The sequence below is a fragment of the Rutidosis leptorrhynchoides genome, chromosome 5, assembly GCF_046630445.1.
Source record: "Rutidosis leptorrhynchoides isolate AG116_Rl617_1_P2 chromosome 5, CSIRO_AGI_Rlap_v1, whole genome shotgun sequence".
NCBI classification, from domain to species: domain Eukaryota; kingdom Viridiplantae; phylum Streptophyta; class Magnoliopsida; order Asterales; family Asteraceae; genus Rutidosis; species Rutidosis leptorrhynchoides.
The window spans coordinates 411,472,465-411,495,779 of NC_092337.1; the positions used below are offsets into that span (position 1 = coordinate 411,472,465).

Genomic DNA, 23,315 nt, shown 5'->3' on the forward strand with positions numbered 1-23,315 from the left:
TTTACATCCTGAAAATCTTAAAAATACACGGACAGCATAACGGCTATAAATCAACACTTAGTAAAATTTTCACTGTCTAAGACCATCGGTCGATGGTCCCATCCATCGGCCGATCTTCAACACACCATCGGTCGATGGTCTCCCCCAATCGGTCGATCGTCAAAATTACATCCGCTGGTCAGAAATCATACACCATCGGTCGATGGTCTCTTCCATCGGCCGATCGTCCTCACCATCGGTCGATGGTCAACGACCATCGGCCGAAGGTAGTTCATCAGCTGCAACAGCAGCAAAGTGACGGGTTTCAACCCAAAATCATCAAATCTCAACTTTGGACACGTTTTTGACCTCAAAACTGGTTACATCTTTTACACTAAACATTTAGAAACATAAACCCACAAGTTTTATGAACAAACAACAACAAATTGAACCAATTTGGACATCAAAACCCACTTTCATAAAACTTGACTAAAACACCCATTTTGACACTGATTTGATCACGAAATCAGATAAACTTTACCTTGTTAGAATCACAACAACATAAGGAACGATCTGACACCAAAATCAAGCTTTAATTCGAGATCAAATGATTTAGGGTTGTTTGAAGGAGGTGAAGTTAGGTGAGAGTGAGTGAGAGGAAGGTTCAGGAGCAATTGAGAGGAAATTAGCTGGTCTCACACTTAATTTGGGGTTAAAACCTCATACCCCACAACACACGGGTATTTACCAGTTATCTGATATCTTTCGTACAAGATTAGGTAACCCAAACGAGGTCCAAATAAAATAAACAAACCTGTTCTGGGACCCTTGTCACAAACTGGTCACAACACAATTATATTAAAATACTAATAAAATAATTAAAATAAAAAGCACTTAAGACTAAGCACAAACCCTAAAGGCAAAAATAGACAACTTACAACTAGCCCGGGTTTCAGTCTGTTACAAATCCACCCCCCTTAAGGAGATTCCGTCCTCGGAATCTGGTCTTGGTCAAACAAATAAGGATAGCGGTTTCTCATCAACTCTTCCGTTTCCCACGTAAGATTAGAACCCAAACTGTGTTTCCACTCGATCAATACCATCGGTATCTCTTTATTTCTCAACTTAGTCACCTTTTGGTCAACTACACGGACCGGCTCTTCCACCAATTTCTTATTCAAATCGACCCTTAAATCTTCTAAAGGAAGAAGTTGTGTTTCATCATCGACTTTACACTTTCGAAGATAACACACGTTAAATGTATTATGAATACCGGCTAACTCTGGCGGAAGATCTAGCACCACAGTCTGATCATTCAACACTTCGCTGATCAGAAATGGACCAATAAATCTCGGTGCTAACTTACCACGTTTACCGAATCTGATAACCCCTTTCCACGGCGAAACTTTCAGATACACTCGTTCACCCACACTAAAAGTTACCGGACGTCTACGCGGATCAGCATACATTTTCTGCCTATCTCTAGCGGCTTTCAACTTTTCTCTCGCAATTGCAACTTTTTCAGCTGTCATTTGAACAATTTCGGGACCTACAAACTGCTTCTCCCCGGCTTCTAACCAACAAGTTGGAGTTCTGCAACGACGACCGTACAACATTTCATAGGGCGGCATTCCTATACTCGAATGATATGAATTATTATACGCGAATTCGACCAACGGTAAATGTGTATCCCACGAACAACCGTATTCTAACACACAAGCCCTTAACATATCCTCCAAAGTCTGTATCGTTCTTTCACTCTGACCATCTGTCTGAGGATGATAAGCTGTACTTAAATTCACACGTGTACCCAAATTTTGTTGAAGACTGTTCCAAAAATTCGACACAAATCTGGAATCTCTGTCTGAAACGATCGATAACGGCACACCATGTCGACTAACTATTTCTTTCACATACAAATCGGCTAACTCACTTAACGAAGCTGTCTCACGAGTAGCAAGAAAATGAGCACTTTTAGTTAGACGATCCACTATTACCCAAATCATATCATGTCGTTTCTGAGTTCGAGGTAATTTGGTAACAAAATCCATCGTTATATGTTCCCATTTCCACTCTGGAATCTGTAACTGACGTAGCGAACCATAAGGTTTCTGATGTTCTGCCTTCACTTGAGCACAAATATGACACTTTTCGACATATCGAGCGATATCTGTTTTCGTTGTCGGCCACCAATACACTGTTTTCAAATCATGGTACATCTTATTACTACCCGGATGTACTGTCAGTCTGGATTTGTGAGCTTCCGTCATGATTAAATCCCTCAAATCTCCAAGCTTAGGCACCCAAACACGATTGTTTAAGGTCTTTAGTCCACGTGAGTCATCAATTAAGTCCACTTTTCGTTTGGTCATTTGTTCAGATTTAATATGTTCGTCCTCTAAAGCACAGGCCTGAACGGTTCTTAAGCTGTTAATCAAATCTGAAGTTATATTCAAACGAAGGAGTTTCACATTTTCACTTGACTTTTTACGACTTAGCGCATCTGCAACCACATTTGCCTTACCCGGATGATATTTAATTTCACAATCATAATCTTTGATCAACTCTTGCCACCGTCTCTGACGCATATTCAATTCTTTCTGTGAGAAGATATATTGCAAACTCTTATGATCTGTACAAATAACACAATGAGTTCCATACAAATAATGTCTCCACAGTTTCAAAGCAAACACTACTGCAGCCATTTCAAGATCATGCACTGGATAATTCTTCTCATGAACTTTCAACTATCGCGAGGCGTAGGCGATTACTTTATCTCTTTGCATTAATACACAACCCAACCCAGCATATGATGAATCACAGTATACCACGAAGTTTTCTGAACCTTCTGGTAAAGCTAACACTGGTGCCTGACACAGTAGCTGTTTCAAAATCTGAAAAGCCTTTTCCTGTTCATCAGTCCATCGAAAGGCTACATCTTTACGAGTCAACTTAGTCAATGGACCCGCTATTTTAGAGAAATCTTTGATAAACCTGCGATAATAACCAGCCAATCCCAGAAAACTCTTAATCTCAGTCGGAGTCCTCGGAGAATTCCAATTCATTACCGCTTCTATCTTTGTCGGATCAACTTTTATACCCTCGGTACAAATCACATGACCCAAAAACTGCACTTCACGTAACCAAAATTCACACTTTGAAAATTTTGCAAATAGTTGCTCACGTTTTAACAAGTTCAAAACCAACCTCAGATGTTCAGCATGTTCACTCTCTGTTTTCGAATACACCAATATGTCATCAATAAACACAATCACAAACTTATCTAAGAATGGACGACACACTCTATTCATTAGATCCATGAAGACTGCTGGCGCATTCGTCAACCCAAACGGCATGACAAGAAATTCATAATGACCATACCTTGTTCTGAACGCTGTTTTCGGTATATCTGATTCAACAATACGAACCTGATGATATCCGGATCGTAAGTCTATCTTAGAAAAGAATGAAGCACCCTGTAACTGGTCGAACAAATCGTCTATTCGAGGTAACGGATACTTATTCTTCACTGTTCTTTTGTTCAATTCACGATAATCAATACACATACGCATTGACCCATCTTTCTTTTTAACAAACAATACCGGAGCACCCCACGGTGAAGAACTCGGTCGGATAAACCCACGATCTAATAGTTCTTGAATCTGTGACATCATTTCACGGATTTCAGACGGCGCTAATCGGTATGGAGCTTTTGCAACTGGAGTTATTCCAGGAACCAATTCAATCTTATATTCAACTTCCCTTACCGGCGGCAGACCTGGTAACTCATCTGGGAACACTTCGGGAAATTCTGATACTATCGGAATATCGGCCACTGTTTTCTTTTCTTTCTTTGCATCAATCACATATGCAAGAAATGATTCACAACCCTTTGCCATCGACTTTTTCGCTTTCATCATGGTTATCAACAGAAAATTATACCCTCCCCGCTCCCCTCGGGCCACAACACGGGTTCCATCGGTCGAACGAAAGGTAATCATTTTCCTATCACACTTAATATTAGCCCTAAGCGAGCTTAACCAATCCATTCCTAATACTACATCAAAGCTAGGAATAGGTAACACTAAACAAGTCACCGGGAAAGACTTCCCTTCAATCTCTATACAAACCCCAGACACATATGTTGTGACTGGTGTGATCTTACCATCGGCTACTTCTACACTAACCGGCTTGGGTAACACATTAGCTGGTAAATTCAACTTAGCATAGAAATCTAGGGACATAAAACACCTATTGGCACCACAATCAAACAATACACGAGCAGGTATTGAGTTGATTAGAAACATACCGGTGATCACTTCGTCGGTTGCCACAGCATTCTCAACTGACATCTGAAAAGCTCTAGCCTCTGCTGTTGGAGGGTTCTTCCTCTTCTGCCCACTCGAGGCAGTTGACCCTACGGTTGATGCTGAACGCGCCCCTGACCCTGCCCCGGAACTACCACTTTTTGATGGACAACTAACTACACGATGCCCTGGTTTATGACAACTCCAACACACACTATTCGGATACGGACATGCTGAAGACTCATGCCCAACCACACCATACTTTAAGCATCTTCTTGTAGCCTCAGAACACTGACCACTGTGAGAAGATCGACACGTGTGACACCAATTCCCTTTACCTGATCCAGATCCAGAACTACTATGACCACTTTTACCCTTCGATTTAAACCCACTAGACTTCTTGAATTTAGATCCTGATTGACCAGATACTCTCCCACCTTGTTGTAGCACATTACCAAACATTCTATTTCTGGCGGCCTGAACATCACTTTCTACCATATTAGCCATCACAACCGCTTGAGACAACGACGTAGCCGTTCTAACAAAAGTTCGGTACTCTGGCAAAATGATATTAACAAAATGTTGTATACGAGACGCTTCGTCTGGAACCCACTGTTGTACAAACCTTAGTTTATCCATATACTTCTCTACTACCTCGTCGATCGTCATTTGAGGTGTCATCTTCATTTCAAGAAACTCAGTCTTGATTCGGTTCATATCAAACGGATTACAGTACTGTTCACACACCTTTCCATGAAACTGCTCCCAAGTGATCATACTCACTTGTTCTTTCGGTATACTGGAAATCAAGGAATCCCACCAAATCATAGCCCTACCTTTCAACATTCGACTAGCATATGTCACTTTTAGCTCGGGTTCACACTGGCACGCTTCAAATACCCTTTCAACTTCTCGCAACCAATTGAGAGTTACAGTCGGATCAGTACTTCCAGAGAACTCAGAGGGTTTGCAATCACGAAAGTTCTTATAAGTACACTTTTTGGGTGGTTGCATGTAAGGTTGTTGAAACATTTGCATTTGGTACGGGTTCATCATCATGGGATTTTGGTAAGTAAAAGTGTTTTGCGGTGGCATATAATATTGGTTAGGTATTTGATTCTGAAACTGGTTCTGGTGCACATTAGGTATCGTTTGGGATTGCGCGGTTGGGAATCCAGGTGGTGTATCATCATTTTCAGAATGCCTTGCCAATTCAAGCTCATTAATTTTGTCCTCAGCCTCTTTTAGCTTACTTTCTAATTGAAGGATGTAACTACTCTGATCATCATCAGACTCAACACCCTCTTCTGGTGCTCTGAATGTTCCGGGGTTAGATGGGCCAGTTGCGTTTCTATCAGCCATACCTGTGCTACAAAACAGCTCACACAAAAGCTTAGTGGATAACAGTTAGTTCAATCACAACTAACACACGTATGTCCTATTTTCACTTAGCTCACACAGACATGTTTGACTTGCCTCAGGGTTTGGGAACAAAATACGCGCACGTATTTGCTGCCAAACCATGCTCTGATACCAACTTGTAACACCGGCCATTTTTTTTTTTTTTTATACACAGCGGAAGACTTTAATAATAAACACAATATAAGTCACGTCATTACGTTTAAGTTTCCACAACGGTGTTACGTTATCACAAAACATTATTTATACAAAAGTCCACATCAGAGTTGGGTTGTCAAACATGTCTTCTGCAATAGCACCCTTCCCGACTAACAGTACCTAAACCTGCAAGGGAAGAATATGTGGGGGATTAGCGCACCGCTAAGTGAATGGAATCTATCTAACAGATATAGCTTAAGCCACACACAAGCTATATACTAACAACAACACTTGCTAACTACCAACTAGCATACAATAAGACAATACGAGGATCGGCGGCTTGTACGAGCACACGACTCCCAGCTGATCGGGCCTGAGTCTGCCGATAGTCCCTGCTACTCAATTAACAGTATAGTTATCCAGATGCAGGGGATGCATCATTCACACTATACTCCACAATTAGTAGCCTATGGACCCAACCTCCCCTAGGCACGGTTGACCTCATACGGACTCTAACCTCTCCCAGGCACGGTCTCGAGTCCCCAGTCTCCCTAGGCCCGACTGGTGCCATTCACTCAGTGTACACATAATTTACATACAACATCAGGCAAACGATATTATTCTATCATAGCAATTCCTACACTATGCATGGTAAAAGAGTCAACCACAGTAGCATGATATGCTACTTAAACTCTATCCGTAGATAGACCCACTCACCAATTACCAGCAACTGCTCAGTTATTATTTCTGAGCTTCCTCCTTGTCCTTTTCTCCCGAGAACAGCAAAAACCAAGTTAGAATAGTGTTCCCATCAAGATTAGACACACTGACAGCGAATTATAGCAAATTTGTAAAAAAAATGCGTCCGCTAAAATTTTCATGCTTAACACTTGTGCACTTTCAAAATTTACATCCTGAAAATCTTAAAAATACACGGACAGCATAACGGCTATAAATCAACACTTAGTAAAATTTTCACTGTCTAAGACCATCGGTCGATGGTCCCATCCATCGGCCGATCTTCAACACACCATCGGTCGATGGTCTCCCCCAATCGGTCGATCGTCAAAATTACATCCGCTGGTCAGAAATCATACACCATCGGTCGATGGTCTCGTCCATCGGCCGATCGTCCTCACCATCGGTCGATGGTCAACGACCATCGGCCGAAGGTAGTTCATCAGCTGCAACAGCAGCAAAGTGACGGGTTTCAACCCAAAATCACCAAATCTCAACTTTGGACACGTTGTTGACCTCAAAACTGGTTACATCTTTTACACTAAACATTTAGAAACATAAACCCACAACTTTTATGAACAAACAACAACAAATTGAACCAATTTGGACATCAAAACCCACTTTCATAAAACTTGACTAAAACACCCATTTTGACACTGATTTGATCACGAAATCAGATAAACTTTACCTTGTTAGAATCACAACAACATAAGGAACGATCTGACACCAAAATCAAGCTTTAATTCGAGATCAAATGATTTAGGGTTGTTTGAAGGAGGTGAATTTAGGTGAGAGTGAGTGAGAGGAAGGTTCAGGAGCAATTGAGAGGAAATTAGCTGGTCTCACACTTAATTTGGGGTTAAAACCTCATACCCCACAACACACGGGTATTTACCAGTTATCTGATATCTTTCGCACAAGATTAGGTAACCCAAACGAGGTCCAAATAAAATAAACAAACCTGTTCTGGGACCCTTGTCACAAACTGGTCACAACACAATTATATTAAAATACTAATAAAATAATTAAAATAAAAAGCACTTAAGACTAAGCACAAACCCTAAAGGCAAAAATAGACAACTTACAACTAGCCCGGGTTTCAGTCTGTTACACCACTAACCCGATAACACACCTTAACCAACTGTTCTACTGATACTTTTCTGTTTTCATTCGTAACTCAATTTTTATTTAACCCATATCTATTTCTTTTTCTTCTTCATTAAATCAAAACCTATTTAACAACTTCATCACCATAATCATACTCATCATAATAACATTACCATATTATCAACTTCATCATCATAACTCGTGATCATCATCTTTATTATTATCAATACCGTCTCAAAATCTTTGTTCGTGTATCAACATCGTTTCATAAAGATAACCACAATCTAATCGTCTATATTATTACCTTAACTAATCTAATATCATCATCATAATTCTTATGCTTCTTTATCATCGATCATCTTATGATGATCATCATCTTCATGCTTTAACAGCCCCTCCCTTCGTTAATTCTTTGTCATAATCATAACCTAATCATCATTCTTAACCTAATTACTAATCTAATCTTCATAATATCATCATCATTTGAAACAACGGTGTGTGATGGGTTCCACCCAATAGAAAAACATTTTGGAACATGGCCCAATATGGAATTCCTAGTAGCCCATTAAGATCCGGTAACAATTAGATTTAGATTGTGTGCGTGTATAATTTGGCTTTGTCTGACTCCACAACAATCAAAAATAAATAATAGTATCAACCGACCATGGTTCTTGGGTCTGGTAACAAGAAGTTTCGATGGCATTAGAAGCAGAAACAGAAAAAGACTTACAACACCAACCAAAATTAAGGCAACCTTCACTGTTCCCTCGTCTTCTTCATTTAGAGTTCAAACAGAAACAGAAATAAATAGTGTAGCCGTTAAATGGTTGTTTGGTTTATTCGTAGACTGAAATAGAAAAAACAACTGCAGCTGCAGTTTACAGCATAACAGAATAATTTGGAATAGCAGTAGTAAATGCAGAACTGTCGTGGGTTTAGGATTTGTAATCAAACAGAAACATACAAATTTAGTTATTGAATGGTATTTGGGTTTAGTCGTTCAAGAACTGAAACAAGAAACCTGATGGTTTATGGTTGTGATTGTGACTGTGTTTGGTTTTGTTTGGTTTCAACAGTCACATAACAGCAGTAGCACACTAACCATAGAGTAGAAGGTTTGTGACAACTTAGGAAAATTGTATTGAATTCGACCCAGATTAACAAGAGTTCATCATCATCGTCACTCATCATTTAAGTGTGTTGGTTGCCCAATTTAAAAATACATATACATATATATCTGTAACAGAATAGAACAGGGATGAACACATACAACCTTTAAATTTGATTCATCAAGTTCGAGCGTTTCATGCTTTAATCCCAACATAAGAGTTGTTATAAATCACTCTTCAAATACTCGTCACCCATAATTAAAACCTGAAACGACCACAAATTTCCGAATTTGATTGAAGAATACCGGTTTGACTTTTTGCCATAAATCTTTGACTATCGATTTAACAATCAATTAAGCAAATTGAAGCTTGAAAATTTATAGAGAGCTTCACTAGATGATTCATAACAACTCTGTATCATTAGATTTTGGTGTTTGATTCGAAAATGGATTTTGGATTAAAACAGGTTGCGAAAAGAAAAATTTGGTTGCTTCTGTGAATTTCTCCTTGATTCTTCAAACAGAAGTGGCTAGATATAAAATGTGCAAGTGATCGATTGATGTAACAATGAGATTTGATTGAAGGTTGTTTTCTTGTGAAGATTAAAGCCGACACCCGTGGAGGAAGAACAGCGAAAATAAATAAATAAAATATTAAATCTAATTTTTGATTTAGATGGAGAGTGACATACATCAAATACATTACGTGTATGTATATATAATTTATTATTCAATATTAATAATAAATAAATATAAATATATTAATAATAATACAATTAATAATATTAGAAATAATCAAAATACTAATGATAATAATAGGTTTAATAATAATAATATTGATAATCAAAATTATAATTATATTTATATTAATAATAATATTAAATAATAATAATGAATATATTTATTATAAAATTGATAATAATAATATTATTAATGGTAACAAATAGTAATTTGTATTATCTTTATAATAATAATAACAATCATAATAATCAAAAATTATAATTTTACTACTATCTCTAATAACAATGATATTAATAACATTAATAATAATAATAATAATAATATGCTAATTTAAATGTATCAGATTCCTATCTATATATTATATATTAAATTAATAATATTAATAATACTGATATCGATATTAATAATAAAATAAATAATAATATTATTAATATAATGATTATATTTTAACTTGTAATTACATTTAATATATTAATATCGCAATATATTAATTATGTAATATTTTTATATCATAGATTATATGATAACATTTATTGAATATTTAGTATTTATATAATACATTATAATAATAATTATGAATGCTGAATAATTAACGCATCAAAAAACACGAGGAAATTTTGTAAAGCACACATTGAAAGTCAAGCAAGAATCTCCACTAATTTTTGTCTAACTCTCGTTAATTGACATTTTGTTCCTACTTGAACTTTACTAATTATTCTGAATACCGTTAAAAGGAAAAGATTTCTCAGATCAATGTGAACCTCACAACCGAGACCCCTAATCATATCACAATGTATCTGATAATTCACTCATTTGATATTATCTTTTAATTCCGTCGATAAATATATTAAACATATATTGAGACAATTACGTTTATGTAAAGTATTATACATTTAATACTTTGTTAATGTTTTCAAATTATAATAAATATATATATATATATATATATATATATATATATATATATATATATATATATATATATATATATATATATATATGTGTGTGTTTACACATATATATATATATATATGTGTGTTTACACATATATATACAATCATGTCCGTTCATTTAATGGTTCGTGAATCGTTGGAATTTGATCGAGGTTAAATGAATATATGAAACAGTTCAAAATTTTCAAGACTCAACATTACAAACTTTGCTTATCGTGTCGGAAACATATAAATATTAAAGTTTAACTTTGGTCGGAAATTTCCGGGTTGTCACATCGGGCTCGTTTACTAAACGAGCTTCAAAATATGTTCAAGCTCGAGCTCAGGCTCGTTTAGGCTCGGCTCGAATCGAGTTTTTAACGAGTCGAGCTCGAGTAGCTCGCGAGTAGCTCGGCTCATTTACACCCCTAGTCCCAACCCTTAGTTTACTTTCAATCATATACGGAGAAGTGAATAGTGAATTTGATCGAGTTGTATTAAAATAAAAAATATGAGGATTTAATCAATTAAATATATAGATTATAAAATATTTTTAACATTTTATTGAATATTGAATGAATATCTATTAAACCGTTTAATCAAATATATATATATATATATATATATATATATATATATATATATATATATATATATATATATATATATATATATATATATATACATTTGGATCATTCTATCCATCCATATTCATATCCAGTTAATTAAGCGGGTTAATGGATTGAATATTATAAAAAAATGTTATAGCATTTCCTAATATGCGATGAAAACAAAAACGTGGTATATCAAAAATAAAAATAACATGACATAATTAAAATCTATCCATAAGAATGTGTAATATTTGTCGAAGATATAATACAATTTGTTGAAATTACTAGTAAACATAGATTATGGAAAACTAAATATGTAATTTGTATGTTTATTTTGTTTGAAATATGTGTTTTATTGTAATATATCATAGTTATTCTATTATAAGGTCAAAAATAACATTTAAATCCAACGGTAAATTCATTTGTAATAAATATGTAAACATGTATCTATATTTACGTATTTGTATATGTATTCGGGTGTTAATAGATATATATTCATGCATGAAACTTTTTATCTATGTTAATATTCATATCCATTTAGGTTCATTTATATCTGTATCCATATTCATTTAAGTTCATCTATATTCATCACGAAGCGATAAAATCGAATGAAAATCCACTGAATTAAATCAGGTGGTCATTGCCCTCCCTAATTGTGTCTATACTTACAAGTGCATCTTGACTAACTTAAAAACATATTAATATAATCAAATATAAATATGAATTAGTAGATTAGATGGTGACAAATTAACCCTTTCCAAACCCCAACTTAGGTATACTCATTCTTTTTAACTTTTAGCAACATGTCATGATATAATTTTTGTTTAGAGATTTTCTGACATACATGAACCTTCATTGTTTGGTTTGTTCACATTCATATAAATAAATCCACAAACGATTTGAAAAGAAATGTTTTTTATAATCAATTTGTTTGTTGTTTATGGTTATGGACATGCTTGTTGGAAAAATGACGGAGTATTAATTATGGGATTATACATTTAGAAGTTATTAAACTTTATGATATTGGTTTTTTAAGTCATTTCATAAATTTATTTAAAGATGATTTTCACATGCCACAAAAATTCATATATAATTCAATTTTATACCAAATCTATTTAAAACGCATGAGAAAATGTAAAATGGTACAAATATCCATTTATTTCTTAATAATATTTTTTTTTTCCAGACAAATGAACTCAAAAGGACATGTCAATGTAAAGACATTAAGGCCATTTCTTATTCTTCCCAACTTTAACAGAACTTTTCTCTTTCACATCAGCGACACATCAGGACAAACACTTTAACATTCCTTTCACTAAACTCTCACTATCTTACACTTAATTTCAAACTTTAACTAATTTAAAATTATTAAATAAATACAATAAATAAAATACTTACAGTTTCATGTATATATATCTTCATAATACTCTCAAATTCTAAATTCAATAATAGATGTTTATTCATCCAAATTTCGAACAAAAATTCGTTTATAACTCTATTCCTAACCTTCGTGCATGATCTATTCAGAGACACATCAACAAATCAGTGGAGTTTTGGATCGTGTTCTTCATATAACCGAAACCGTGACCGATTTAGCCTTCGAGATGATTCAGGAAAAACTAACAAAAAGTATAAATGCAATTATGTTCTAATTTCGTTCGTGAATCTCTATGCCAAATCTCAGATGCTAACTTCAAATATTGAATCCGAATTTGACGGCCGAAGTTTCGGAGTAAAAGTCAACCGATTTGTTCTTCATCAGATTCGCAATTTATGTGATGTTTCTGTTGGAGATTATGATCGACGAGTTTTCACAATCGAATTTAGAACATCTTTTAAGAAGAGTTCGAGGCCTGAAAGTGTTTGATTCGAACAATCAATGTTTGAGTTCATCATCACTTTCGTGAACATTACTGCTATTGTGCAATTTTGATTTTGCTAATTGATGATGTTTATGGCCATGGATAATTCACAAACTCATCAAATCGAAGCCCTCATCAAACATCTCGATTATGCACTTCTTTCTTATTATCATTCGCTCCTTTGCAAAACGAAAACCTAGGCGTCATCACGAGCAAGAGAACCAACATCAACCCGTTAGAAAGAAAAAAAAACAAAAGAAATGACAGTTGACCCCACAATCAGCTCGTAACAGCTTCGTTGCAGGCTCCACTAGTGACTTCAATGGCGGATTGCTGCTGATCGAAGTGAAGCGGTGGCGACTGTTAACGATCCCTTTCATGGCCAAGGACGGAACTTAGTATAGTGTTGAAGGGGTTGTGGCCACCCCAAACTTTGAGACAATAGTATAAAAGTTGATGAAATTTTAAGATGAGTTTAGTATTTTACTTATTTGTCACTTTCTAAGACTTAAATATCTAGCACTTAACTCTACAATTTCAATGGTGGAAACAAAAACACTTTTATGTTTTTAATTATTTTCTTGACCGATATCAATTCTAATTCAAATTTATAACTTCTGTAAACTTCTAAGTAGTTATTGAATTAAATTATCAAACTTTTTGCTTATTGTCATGCGATATTTATATTAACGTAGAAATAATTTAATAAAAATAGTTAACTTCGCTCCTTCATTGAAACTGGTCGAGCTCCGTCAATGTTCACGGCTGCATAGCATGTGGCCTAAATATTATATTATATATTATATATAGTAACTATAACTATAACTAATAGAAAGGGTAATTATATAATTTCTCTTCCATAAACTCTTAGCTTATTTTTCCGGAGTTGTTTTATACATAAACTCTAACTGAAGCTTATAAAAAAAAAATCTTAACCTTCTATAAACTTACAATCAAATTATGAAAGGATGCGACAATGAGATATACGTATATGATTTAATGAAATATTTAAGTCATGCTAAAACAGATAAAATAAATCAATTATGAACTTTTCAATAACGTACTGAGTTGATTTTTTTTTTTTAATAAATATTAAGTTATTAAAAGTGGGCTCAATTTCCTTAAACCAGTCAGGTGGACGTTGGTTTTTGTGTTCGGCTGCTGGTTTCGCGAGTCTTTAGTGGATTATGCTAATTAACTAATAACTTAATTATTAATTAATTAAATATTTGGTGCTACAATTGCGCTGCAGATTATTGATTCTCTAATCATTGTTTATGTATTTAGGGTGGTAGAGTGGAATGGGACGGGGAGACATGGAATTTGTTTGGTTGCGTCGTTGTTGTGTTGAAGAATGAAAACGAGAAGTAGAAATGTGAAGTAGTTCCATTTTGTTGATTATTTACATAATTAAGAGAAAGGGTAACACCGTAGCAATGGTAAAAAATAAAGTGGCCTTTAGGGGTGTTCGTTCGTTTAGTTTACGGTTTATGTAGTTTATTCGGTTTAATTTCTGTTTTCAAGAATATTTTCTTTGAACCAATAACCGAACCATATCTAACAAAACCACAAACCAATCCAATCAAATAAAAAATCGGTTTATATGAATTGATTTAGGTTAAACCAAAATTAAAAGTTATAGATGAAAAAGTGTATAGTGTTTATATTAAATTTACATATACATCTCAACTATAAAATATAAGAAAATTTCATAAAATTAAATATCATATAATTCTCCGTATCATATTTTGTTTTTTCGAGTTGAAACCAAATGTAAACTTAATATAAACCAGAAACCATTAATATTTTCGGTTGAAATCAAAAATTCAAACCAAAATCAAATCAACCAACCCATTTCAACCAAATCATTTTGGTTCGGTTGGTTTTGTGGGGGAAACCGTTTAATGCACACCTGACACCCCTACCTTTCTCTCCCCTCAAAAAACCTTAAAACACGAACATTGCTGACTATTTAGTGTTATGCCGTTAATGTTCATTAGTGTTATATGCAAATTTTGATACTGGAAAACACTTGATCTTATTATGGTATAAAGGGGAACTAATTAAATTTGAGGGACTGATCTTCCAACTTTTCGAATCACCATACTACTTTACTGGCGATGTTTGTTCGTTAAGATATTTTTGTCTGAAAATCTGCAGATCATGTCCGTAAAGAAGATGTTGCCTAAAGGTCTGAATGCTAAATAGTGAAGATTGTTTGTTTTTATGTCTGCAAAATTGCTTAATCATGTTTGAAGCACTTAGAAGCACATTTCTAATTCTGTGAGGTTGCAGATAAAATAAGACATTATTTTATCTTATGTCTTAAAAAAATAAACTGTCTGCAGTACAAACGTCTGCAGGCGCACAAACATAAGACATAATAAGATATGTAGATTGCAAAACAATCAACTAAGCCTTAGTCATTTTTGCATGAGAATGAAGTTGTTAGTAAGCTATTGAGAAATCAAGAAAAAATTGCACCGTTAGTCACTCATGTTTACTTCAAATTTCAAGTTAACCACTAATGTTTGTTTGTAACATTGTTGGTCACTCAAGTATGCAAAAATTCCATGGTTGATCACCCTTTTAAATTTCTGTCAAAAGAATTGAGGGTATAATTGTCTACACACATAAATTTATAAATATAAAAATAAAAAGACAAAAATCCAGATCCTTCTTCCCCATCAGCTGATGTACCAGCTGTACCAGATCTTCCCCATAATTTTTTTTACGAAGTACTCAAAAATTCGAGATTTTTGTCAGTTCTTCGCACGAATTGACAATCCCATTCGCTTGTACACATGTTTGATTACACGAAACATCTTCTCCTTCGCACGAAGGAGGTGTTCTTTGTGGTTTTTGAGGAATCCGGCAGCAATGGCGGCGAAACGGTGATTGACGGTGGTGATGAACAAACTTAGGTCAAATCTGCTGCGTGAAATCAAACCAAACACTTATGCATTTCTAGTTTTTCACATAACATTCTTAAATTGCCAAACTAATTCGATTTATGAAGCAATTTTTTTCCGAATAAAAATAACTCAAAACTAGATAAAATAAACAAATTAAATCGTGAAATAATGAGGAAATGATCTGGAGATGATGATGCAATCATGTGTTTTAATTGGGGTTTATATTCATGTAATCATGTGTATACTGACTACCAAAATGTAGATTCGTTAAAGAAATTGGGTATTATTAATTTAGGGTTTATGATTTTTGTGATAATGAAATTATCCATGTTCCTCGAATGGTTGGCAGTGGATGGAGGTGATTTTTCATAAATTATACTCCGTATATGAAAATGAATATAAATATAGATTTTTATTTTTATTTTTATAAATATGTGTGTGTGACAATTATACCTCAATTCTTTTGACAGAAATTTAAAAAGGTGACCAACCATGGAACTTTTGCATACTTGAGTGACCAACCATGTTAAAAACAAACATTAGTGGCTAACTTGAAATTTGGAGTAAACATGAGTGACCAACGGTGCAATTTTTTCAGAAATCAATTTACATTTGATCATTCCGTTGTTCATACAATTTACAGTTAGTAGTAAAAAAAAATTCTCTCTCCAAGTGCAAAAGCCTCAGAACACCTGCTACCTTTTTTTTTTTGCTTCTTCCCAATTTTGCCTGAATCTTTCCGGCTTATTTCTTCTCTGATCTCACTCTTTTTTCCGTTTTGTAGCTGTTTAGATGTTAATCACCTCCCCGACCATCGGTATCTCGCCGGTGGTCGGTGGAGTTTTTGCTTTCCGTGGTAAATAAGCTCAACTGGTCGGCACCACTTCCGGCGGTGTCGTGTTTCTTTCTTCTCCGACTCTTCTCAGGATCCAGGCGGCGAATCTTTATAGATTCTGGGTTTGATTGGGGTGGAGGAGGTTGTAGGACTTGTCTCTGGCGGCTTTGGTGGTGTTGGTTTTTTCCGGCGCCTGTATCGTCTCTCTCCGACTGTGTTCGTCACCTCCGGTGATGGTGGTAGGCGGCGAATCTCTCTGAGATTCTACTTCATCCTCGTGGTTTCAGGTATGGTGGGTTTGGGTGATGTAGGTTCGGGTTTAGTTGGGGTGTTTTTATGTTTGAAGCTTGGCAGGTTTGGTGGTGGTTCCGCCGATGGCAGCTGTTGTGGTGGGTAGCAGCGGCTGGTGGCTCTTGGTGGCTTCTAGTTGAGGTTCCCTGCCTTGGTGGCTGGTGGTGGTGGTAGTGGTGGTAGTGGTGGTTGCTCCCCCTCGGCCAGCCTGGTTGTTTGGTTGGTTTGGTGGTTGCCGCTGGCGGCCGCTAAGGACGTCGGGTTTCTCTTTTATTTTTCAAAAATGGCGTTTTTTTTCCTCACTGTCTCTTCACCCCTTGTTTGGCCGTCGTTGGATATTTGACGGTTGGCTATAGGTTCGTGTTCCCTTCGTTTTTGGTTTGGTTCTGATCCCGTTCGTCCTTCCTCCTCGTCACCGGTTTAGGTTCGGAACGGGCCGGTGTAGTTGCCGCCTTAGCGACTTCTTGATATTCGTGAGGGGTTTTAGGATCGTTAAGCGCCAAAAGATTGGTTATTTGGAGTTTTATTTCCGGTTGATTCCCGATCTTTCGATGGTTTGGGGTTCGACAGGTTGGGGCTTCTGAGTTGACTGCTTTCAGGGGTTTACTTGGTGGGCCAATCATCGGGGGTTTGTCTCTGGGTTTCTGGTTGATGTGGTCTCGAGCGGATGATATGGGTTTACCTGATGAACGATTTGGTACCGTTTCTGAGTTTAGGGGCTATGCGGTTTGGCGTGGGACTTGTGGATTGAGGTTTGTAGTTGTTTTCTTCGGTTCGAGATCCGTGGGATGCTTGGATTGTTGGTTGCAGCTGCTGTCTTCAGTTCAGGTGAGGTCTTTTTCAGGGTTCGGTGATCTAGGCGGCGGTTACTTCAAAGAAGCAACAGCTTCGTGTTCTATTTCTTGTTTGTGTAGGGGTTTCCCGAGTTTGTTTGTGTTTCGATTTCGTTGTATTCAATTCTAGTGTAGGTGGTCTAGCAATTTCAATTACGCCACTTATCAATTATCAATTCATGTAACGCCCTAGATCATCGGATCTATTTTTTCTTTATTTATAATATATCGTTTTTTCGAAGAAAAAAAAATAAAAATAAAAATAAAAAAAATAAAAAAATTTACAGCTTATATATCATCCCTGCTATATCATTATTATTGTTTCTATCAGTATTTATTTCTGTCAGGTCCTAATCGGTCTACTTCCAAACGAATTATATCATTAATCAAGATGTAATATATATTATCATTTATTTATTTAGCCGTATTTTAACATACACCAAATAAGTTCCAATATATTGCAAGTTAAAACGTCAACCTGTCTGATAAAACGTCAAAAAGGTGAGGAAGAAACTCATGGGTCCAAGAAACCCTGAGCAATATGAAACTGTGGAAACATACACTGATATACTGCTGCAGCTAATTAACTTATAAATCCGGTATAGAATTTAACTTAAAAAAGTAAGAAAGATATCACTTTTCAATTGACAAATCATGATCTAATCATCTAATAAACCATTTATACTGACGCTCAGTTTGGTTCATATTGACCCAGACTCGTTCGCAATTAACAAAACAAAGCAGCGAGTTAACTATCATCAGCCATCTTTGTATGCCACTTTTGATACTAAGCAGATCAACAAACGGTAACTCATTTGATGGTTTGTTCAACATACGGTAACTTATTCGAACTATATTTCCACAAATCAGTAATTTAAACACTATTTCTTTGCGAGGAAATAATGTGAGGAATAAATCAAGTTTTTTCATTACTAGATATATTCTTAAACGTGTGAAGTAAGATAACTTCTGAAAGGAAAAATGCATTTCATACAAGTACACTACCACAAGGATGCTACAGTGAGAAGTTAAGAAGTATCCTTCTTTACACATTCTCCATTTTACAAATTCCAACAGGATTTCGATAAATTGGATTATGGGAGTTGCTAATTCATTCAAGAACTATCACTAGATAGCCGAGTGGTTGGGGCCCTGAGTTCCATGAAAGAGGTCTCAGGTTCGAATCCCGTCTAGCACAAATATTTAGTGGTGGCCAATGATGGGTTGGAAACAACCATGAGTAATCCTGCTGGGATGCGAACATCAGAGTATGGGGTCGGATTACTCGCCCTCCCGGGTAGCCCGAACAGGGAAAACATTCTACCTTTTTTTAATTCATTCAAGCCCGAATGAATAACTAATGGATTCAAATCTCTTGTAAAACCACGTTACTTCAGTAATCACTCACGATAGAATATATTATGAGAGTTGTTAATTCATTGAAGGCATTTCAAGCAGCTGTGAACAATGTATCAAAATCTATTAACAGAGTAAACGAATTGGGGAGTATTTTTATCAAGATCTTTTGAAGTGCACATTAAAGTCATAGTTTTTTTGGATTCAGGTAGCCTATTAAGAACCATAAAATCTCTCTAAATAACATTATTCAAAATCTAGGAATTCATTAAGCATTACAAATAATAAATAAAGCAAATAAATTCACGAATGTATAGCTTAATTGGATATATTGAGCAGCATTAATCAAGGTGTCATAATTTCACCAACACAGCAGCAAAATCATATAAACTGATACCAATATCATTATTCAATACCAGAACAACAAAAACTGGAGTATTATATTTATATTTTTATATTTATATTTATATTTATTATTGATGATTTAAAAAGTAAAAACCAACACCTTTTTCTTTAAGAGCAGTGACGAAGACGCTTTTTAAGTTTCTTTAATTTATGCTTATTCATCTTCTTCTTCCTTTTCTTCTTAACACTGTCCGCCCATATCATTGCACCCGAATCCGACCCATCAGGTTTCTGATCCTCCTCGGGCTTTAAATCTGTTAACCTAGATGAAGAAATTGGATTCAAGAAATTTGAAAATGAAAAACAAGGGTAAACATCCAACCGATTGAAATGGGTCGATTTGTCTTCAGATAAAGATTCAAGATTAGGGTTTTTAGTGGCGGGTTGTGGATGATGAACAAGATGAGAAATTAGTGGTTGTGTGGGATTTTGATGGTTGATCAAAGACCTAATTGTGTTCCCATTCAAGGGTTTGCGTAGAATCTTATGAAAAAACTGCGACATTCCAAAAAACAAAATTGGGGTGTTTTGTGAGAGGGATGTAGGGTAAAAAGATGTGGGACTTTTGGTGAGAAACAATAACAAAAAAATAAAATAAAATTCAGTAATGTAAAATAAGAAAACAAAAATGAATATGCCCCCATGCAGGATCGAACTACAGACCTCCAGTTTACAAGACTGGCGCTCTACCACTGAGCTATAGGGGCTATTGGGCTAAAGATTATTACTGTGAATTTAGAATCAAAAACGTAAAATTAGGGTTTCTCTTATACTTTAATTGCATAATTTTATTTTATAATTAGTCCATTAATAAACGTATAATTTAGGGGGTTTTCATTATTATACTGTAATACAGTTAACACGTTATTAAAAAATAATACAAAGAATTCGATATGGAATTTTACAAAGCAATACATTTTGTCTTAAAAATTGAAAATGATATGTGTGTATAGATAGTAACTGGCGAGAAAAATAATTGAAAATAAAAGGAGAACGTAGTCATCTGCTAGCATCTCGAATGCTAAAGACATTATCGGCACCATCTAATTCATGATTCTTTTAGAGGAGTATGTGTCATTGTGAAGATTATGAATAGTATGTCATGATGGAGATGAAGAAGACATGTGATGGTATGTCCATTTTTTTTTTTTTTTTTTTTTTTTTTTTTTGCTATTGTTTGTTGTATTAATTTAATTAATAATAAAGATAAAGATATTATTGGTAAATGAATAGTTCAATAAAGAAGTTTAGTTGTTCATCCTTTACCTACATTGTTTAGTAATTAATCCGTTTTTTCTGTAAGCACTATACAAAGTATTCATTTCGTATGTTCTTAATGTTAATTGTTAGTCTAACGTCACCGTCGTCTTCTTCTTTTTTTTTTTTTTGCCAAAAATAACGTGAATTCATATAAAAACGAGATACATTTTTTAAAAAAAAAACGCTCTCAACCAGGGGATATAAAACGATAGGATTTGGTAGGAGTTCAATGTGATGGCACGGAGTTCAATTAATGTTGAATGAGAATTTGTTAGGGTATACCTTCATAGAACATTTTAGAGCATGAAGAGTAGTGAGTGAGTGGTCGATAATGTTTAACGGGTGCGGGTAAAAAGGATCAAAGTGGGAACACTATTTTGAAGACTGTCCAGGAAATAATATTACTTTTATTTTACTTTATATCAAAAATCCAAAGTTAAATTCATCAATAAGATTTTAAAATTTAAATTCAATATTAAAATTGTAGGATTAAGGTGCAAGGTACAACATATAACTATATGGCTAACTTCATTTGAGCCTTCGGGGTCACACACATATACACCGAGACGTCAAATAAAATATATATATGATGTATATATATTACTCAAGTAACAAAATAGTAAATCGAAATTAATTCATTTACTATTCATATGAATAGTAAATGAAACGAAATTAATTAATTTACTATTCACATGAAAGCGATAGAAATTATTAATTATAAGTTACATAATATACCCCTAAAGTATTTGAGAAATACGACTTTATGATATATATTCGTTCCAATTTGGATTCACGGGTTAATTCATAAAGGTTCACGGGTGTTTTTAAAAAAAAAAAAATCTATATATATTGGTCTAATTTGGGGCTGGTGGAGATACACAAATAATAAAAGGAAAAAAACCACTTGGTTGATCATAGTCTAACGAAAGAAAGAAACACAAATTTCTTTCTTGTTTTTTTCTTTTCGCACAAACACTAAAACCAATCCTAAGTTTCCTTTTGGTTTCTTTTTGGTAGTCAAAGTAAACTTATACGGAGTATTATTATTTAGTGTATTAATATAATTTGATTATATTAATATGTAACTTGGGTTTGGACTAGCATCCGTAGACGTTTTTGAAAGTGTAGTGGACTATCCAAAGAGACGGCCATACTTTTGATCGTAAGTTTCTCTCCGCCTCATCAATTCTCCAAGAAAGGTATATCGTTAACTCCTCTTTTGTTTTATATTCATGACAATTATTATGGTGTAACTGGATCATTGGGAAAGATTAATCGTGTGCATGTTTCATTAAATAAGTGAAAATTTAATCTTGTTAAATTTTGTTCATAAAATAATAAAAGATTATTATTTTAACTATCCGATGCGTTAATCTGTTTTGGTAAAAGTACACACGATTTTCCAACAGTGGTATCCGAGCCGCTTTTACATCATCTTAATTGTCTTATGACTATTCTTTAGATTTAGCTTTGTGGTATATTGGTGAAAGTCGAAACCTTTTTGGTTTTTAAAGTCAACTCGGTTGATCTAGACTTAACCTCATGAAGCACAAATATGATTGAAAGAATATCACTATTTTAAATTGTAGATTTAATTGTTATGGCTTGAATATTTATTATAATTGTTGATTGTTTTATTTCATGGTTATACACATGCATTGTAACAATGGACAAGTCATATTTAAGTTTTAATAATGTAGTTATTAAAATTGTGATTGCACTCATAGCCCATAATGCCCCGACCTATGTATGATTGTTGTGATTGCTGATTACGGCAATATTATGTCATGTTGATTATTTGTATTATTAGAAAGGCCATTTTGAAGCCAAAGTTGTATTATATTTATTTTTCATTTTCATAGTATTGTATTTAAGTTTATTTCAATTTGTAAAAGTACTAGTTTAGTTGTATTTTTAAATTTAAATAAATGTAACAAGATGAAGATTGAAGATAAAATACAACGTGCTTTTGGCTTAGAAGATGGCGAACATGTCAAGTTGACAACGATGACGTTTGTCAAGTTTTCACTTGATTCTTGAATCAAGTGGGAGCTACGATATTACCCTTAGTTTGACCTCTTGATCCCATGTCGGCTCATGGGATCAAGCATAGAATTTTTGGGCTAGGCTATGTGTGTGTGATGCATGGTATGGTTGTGTTTTATTTTTACGCATTTATATTTAATTGTTGATTATAATGAATGCTAAATGTTTTTGATGAAAACATCAAATAAAACTAGTAACGAGTTTCAAAGGTTAAAATTGATGATTTTAAAAAAGTTAAACTTTAACGAGTTTAAAGTTAAATATTTTTTTTTGAAACTCAAATAATATATATGGGCGACATCTTTTAAAAATGTTTTAAAATGATACACAATGTGTATTTGTTATTTTTTTTATATAAAATAAAATAACAAACTAGACGCATAAACACGATCGACATATATAAAATTGGTTAAAATGATTTTTAACAAATAG

The 23,315-nt window shown here is 34.5% G+C and overlaps 1 non-coding gene across 1 annotated transcript; it reads right to left on the minus strand.

Annotated features, from left to right (window-relative positions):
* Positions 1 to 20,212: 20,212 nt before the first annotated feature.
* On the minus strand, positions 20,213 to 20,284 carry TRNAT-UGU (transfer RNA threonine (anticodon UGU)). The gene has a single exon. It is a non-coding gene; the product is annotated as a tRNA-Thr (tRNA).
* Between the last annotated feature and the right edge of the window lie 3,031 nt (positions 20,285 to 23,315).